This window comes from Oratosquilla oratoria, unplaced genomic scaffold, assembly GCF_046742065.1.
Source record: "Oratosquilla oratoria isolate Oo_2021 unplaced genomic scaffold, ASM4674206v1 SCAFFOLD226, whole genome shotgun sequence".
NCBI classification, from domain to species: Eukaryota; Metazoa; Arthropoda; class Malacostraca; order Stomatopoda; family Squillidae; genus Oratosquilla; species Oratosquilla oratoria.
The window spans coordinates 166,674-172,500 of record NW_027467578.1 but is presented as its reverse complement, the minus strand read 5'-3'; positions in this window follow the sequence as shown (position 1 = coordinate 172,500).

Here is a 5,827-nt window from a genome sequence, read left to right as displayed (position 1 = left end):
ATTTTCTTTTCCCTCCATATATATATATATATATAATATATATATATATATATATATATATATATATATATATATATATATATACATATATTTATGTGAGTATATATATATATATATGTTTGTATATATATATATATATTTATATAGACATATATATGTATAGACATATATATTATATAGATATAGATATTTATATATAATGTATATATATATACATATACAGATATATATATATATATATATATATATATATATATATGTATGTATATATATACATATATATATACATACATATATATATATATTCGTGAAGCGTGGCAGGAGATTCTCTTTTAAGCATATTCTGTTGAAAACGACAGCAAATTCATTAGAAATTAATTTCTTTCTTAAGCTTTCTAGCTTTCGGAAAGTAGATTTCTGGGGAAATGAGAGGGGAAGAAGCAAATTTCCAATTGACATTGGTAACTTATATTAACACAGAAGTCTATGTTATATACAAAATAAATTAAAATAAACAAAACACAGTATAATAAACCCAAGACGTTTCGCAGATCGTTCTGCATCTTCAGTTGGAGTGAAGGGAAGTGTGACCAAGACGAGTATAAATATGTATAAAGGCAAAACTTGGAGAGGTCACTTAATGACTCCTCTGTTTGGCTGGCGGAGTTCGGTTTGGTTCCTAAGCCTAGCCGATCGCCTAAGGCATGACATTTTATCCTCTGCGGGGATATTTTGGACATTTATGGGTGTTCTCTGATCTGGTGGTTGTATTTTGGTGAACAAATGTCTCCTACGTGTAGGTTTCATGCTGGGGAGGAGGGAGAAATCATTCGTTTGCACATTAATAATTGGTTGTAAAATCTTTTATGATTACAGCCTCCAAAATGGTCAAACGTTGGAGGTCCTTCTCCCTCTGCGACGATTTCTGTGTTGTGTACCATGGTTTTCCCTGTCGAGATGGCGTCTGTGGTGGGTCCAAAGGTGTTGTTTCGGTCCTCCTTGTTGTAGGTGAAGGGTGATTCTTCTGGACAGGGTGGTAGTTGTCCTTCCCACGTAGGTAGATAGGGGCGTACAGTCCTCCTCTGGGCAGGTGAATTTATATACTACGTGGGATTGACGTATACCATGAGGTTTTGGGGCGGTGTGATTTTTTAGGATTAGGGAAGATGTTTTCTTGCTCCTGTAGTAAATGGTGAGTGATAATTTGTCACGTTCTTTCGTGGGGGTCACATTTCTTTTAATAATGTCTTTCAATATTTTCTCATCCTCTTTATATTTATTGGACATCTGGGACTTAAAGAATATGCGGTGTGTGGTTCCTTCATGTTCTGTGGTAGTGTGATGAGGTTCTTGGTACCAGGTGTCAATAACTCTTCTGAGTGTAGATTGTACTTCGTTGTTGGAGTAACCATTATTAATTAGAAGTTGGTGGACTCTGTCTATCTCCTTCTGGGTGTCTGACCAAGAAGAACAATGGCTAAGGGCTCTTCTAAAAAGGGTGCTGATAGTGGAGTCTCTGTACTTTTTGGGGCACTCACTTTCTCCGCTCATACATAGTCCGGGGTTGGTGTCCTTAACATACACGCTGGAAGAAAAGGAACAGTTAGTCTGTTTAAGGAGGACGTCCAGGAAGGGGAGGGAACCATTTTCACTATGTTCGACAGTGAAATCAATCCCCGACACCTCCATGAGTTTCCTCCTCAAGATTTCAAGGTCTTGGTGTGAATCAGTTTGGACAAAAATATCATCAATATATCTACAGTAAATATTGGGTTTGCTAATTTCACTGAAGACTATTTCCTCTACCGAGCCCATGAAAAAATTGGCAAAGAGAACCCCTAAAGGGGAACCCATAGCAACTCCATCCGTCTGTTGGTAAAGCTTCCCGCTTGGGCAGCGGAAAGGAGACATTTTAGTACAAGTCTCGAGTAGGGAGCGTAGATGTTTTTCAGGTATGGCTAGTCCGGGGGCAGGTCCACTTCTGTATATTTTGTCACAGATAAAGTTTATAGTTCTGTCCACGGAAATGTTAGTGAATAACGAAGTGGCATCCAGCGAGGCTATTATTCCTCGGCTGGGAGCATCTTTTACCAGGTCCAGGAATTCGTGAGACGATGACAAGCTGAATCTGTTTGGGATAAATGGTGTTAAGAGATTATTTAATTTTTTTTTTAGCTAACTTGTACGTAGGTGTAGGTATTTGGCTAATTATAGGTCGGGGGGGGTTATTGGGTTTGTGGGTTTTTACATTACCATAACAGTATCCTGGTTTGTATTCACCAGACAATTTGCACAGCTTGGTACCTCCTTGGACAGCGTTGATAGCGTCAATAATTTTATTGACTCTAGTGACTATTTCAGGGATAGGATTTTTCTGGATGGGTTGGAATTTGGATCTATCCTCTAGAATATTATCAATCTTTTCAAGATATTCTGAGGTGGGGATAAGGACGAATACCGAGGCTTTATCGGCACGTCTTACCGTCACGTCCAGATTATTTCTTAAACGTTGGGCGGCTTCAATGTGTTTTTTCTGTAACACAGAGCTGGTAAATGTGCCACGTTGCTTACCTGCTTCAGCGTTGGCTGATTTCAATTTTACCTCCAACAGCTATTTTGAGTATGCTGTCAATAAGGACTTCTATTTCTACCCTCTTTTGGTGAGGTATATATATATATATACATATATATATACATATTATATATATATACATATATATATATATATATATACATATACATATATATATATATATACATATTTATACATATATATATACATATATATACATATATATATACATATATATATATACATATTTACATATATATACATATATGTATATTCATATATATACAGTATATATATATATATATATATATATATATATATATATATATATATAACGTTAAAACCACTGTTGGAGTAGAAAAGACTGGAGACGAGGAATCTATATGTTTCGATTGCAAAATGCAATTGTCTTCGGTAGATACAAATAAGAATAGTGAGTGGTACTTAGGTAGCACCCTTGACATGAGAAAGGGGAACATTTGGAGAGGTCTCTATCTTCGAGTCACTCCGTATGTGAGGTCAGGAGGCAAATGTCTTTTTAATAGGCTGGTGGTAAAAAGTCCTGAAATTATATCCGGGGACCATTGTCCCTTTGAATTGTTTATATTGGGCTGGTACTGAATTATAGTAGATTCTACCATTTTTCTCCTGAACTCACATCTGGATCTATAAATAAGCTCAGCTTTGTCCCAGCCTAAACAATGATTAAATTGCTTAACATGTAACACAGCTAAGCTTTCTTGTCCATATTTAATGGAACGTTTATGTTCGATCATCCTAGTGTTCAAATCCCTTCCAGTCTGTCCGATGTCACAACCTTTACATGGAATCGAATATACCCCTTCACTATGCTCTTCTTTCAACCTTTGGTGGACATTTATCACCTTTTTATTAATGGTGTTAGGGTAATAATTAATTAAATTCCATTTGTCTTTGGGAAGAAACTTGGTCTTAGGAATAAATGAAACAGAAAAGGGAACGATTAAGGGGCTCTTGTCCAATGAAAATTTAGAGGAAATGGGGGCGGTGTTGAAAAAATTGTATCTCGCTCGGCTAAGGGCTTTGACAAAGAACCAATCCGGATAAGCTAATTTACTAAGTTGAGATTTTATTAAATTAAGTTCTTCTTCTAGAAACTGGGGGCTGCAAATTCTAAGAGCTCAAAGAAATAATCCTGAGGCGACGCTACTTTTTACTTTGTCTGGGTGACTGCTGAAAAAATGAAGATAACTACCAGAATGGATTTCTTTTCTATGGACGGTAAAAGCAAGCTTGTGCCCGTCACGAATAATGAGAACATCTAAAAAGGGTAGTTTACCTTGTTCTTCCCATTGTTCTTCCCATTCAAATAAGTTATCAAATGAACCCCAATTTTCATCTCAAAGAGTAAAAATGTCATCTACGTATCTAAACCAAATCATGTCTGGGGGTTTAATGGTTGGCAGAAGAACAGACTCAAAGTATTCCATGTACAGATTGGCCAGTACAGGAGAGAGATTCGAACCCATGCTATAACCAAGTTTTTGTCCAAAAAAGAATTCTGAAAGGAAAAAACCTTTGAAGTAACACAAAGGCGAATAAGAGCAATGATTTTTGTGACGGGGAGTGGGAATTTGTCTTGAAATGGTTGTAGCTTGGTTTCCAAGAAGGATAGAACGTCATCAATACAAACATGTGTAAAAAGAGAAATCACGTCCAGGCAAAGCATTTTTCTACTAGAAAAATTCACTTGTTTTAATTTTGTGATGAAATCCTCTGAGTGTTTCAAATGGGAATCGGAAAAAGTACCAACAAACGGGGATAAAAGGTCTGCTAACCATTTGGAAAGCTTGCTGGTACAAGATCCCCGGTTGGAGATAATAGATCTAAGGGGAATATCAGTTTTATACAATTTTGGAAGGCCATAGAAATAAGGCAACTTGGGATTAACCACTTTGAGTTTCAAAACCTCTTCGTCTTTGGTGATATTACGAACCTCCCTGTTGAAAGTGGCAGACATGTTTTTAAGTGGATTTTTCTAAGTTGCTCATATGTATCCGTGTCACTTAGAAGGGCCATGGCTTTATCTGTGTAACTGTCATGGTCAAGAATAACTATTTTGCTACCTTTGTCTCCCTTCGTGATAATAATGTTATCCTGATTACTTCCAAACTATTTTGATACCTCCTGGGAAGCCCCATTACTCTTATTAAAGCAATCTGCTATAATTGAATATCTAGACCAATATGAACATTTCAATGGGGCAATTGTCCCCGGATATCATTTCAGGACTTTTTATCACCAGCCTATTAAAATGACATTTGCCTCCTGACCTCACATACGGAGTGAGCCGAGGGTAGAGACCTCTACCAATCTTCCCCTTTCTCATGTCAAGGGTGCTACTTAAGTAGCACTCACTACTTTTATTTGTATCAACTGAAGAGGATCGAAATCTATAGATTCCCCCTCTCCAGTCTTTTCTACTACAATAGTGGTTTTAACGTGATTGACAAATGTGTGATTATATTTTTCACCTGCAATATATATATATATATATATATATATATATTTATATATATATATATATTTATATATATATATATATATTTATATCGAGGGTGACCATTGACCAAATTATAACACTTCTAAAGGTCAGTGGTCATCAGATGCCACTACTAGATTGGCAGTTAATGAATTCATATCCAGAGGACGAAACGTCCGACCTCAGTCAGGGCACGTGACCTGAGGCTTACTGAGTTCCCTATTGTAGCGTCCTCCTCTGTATATAAATTCTTGCTTATTATGTACCCAACTACCCAGAGCTGGTTAGGAGCGACAGCGGTGAATGTCAACCGCCTTCCACGCCTTCAGGTGAAGATTCCGACTCAAAGTCAGCCTACTCCTCCTCTCTTCTTCTCCTAATTCTCATTTATTCATTTGCTACTTCTTCATCTTTTCCTTCTTCTCTTTATCATTATCCCTCTCTCTCTCTCTCTCTCTCTTTTTATGTGTCTGCCTGCCTGTTCGTCTGTTTCTGTCTGTCTGTCTGCCTATCTATTTGTCTGTCTGTTTGGCTTTCTTTCTGTCTGCCTTCCTATCTATCTGCACATCTATCTGTCTATCTCTCTGTCTGTTGGTCTGTCTGTCTGTCTGTCTGTCTATCTAGCCGTCTCCCTGCTCCCATGTTTGTGATATACCATGATCTTGGATCACTTGTTGGACTCGTCATCGACACATATTACTCTCCCGTATGAGAGCTTAGAGATCCTATATCAC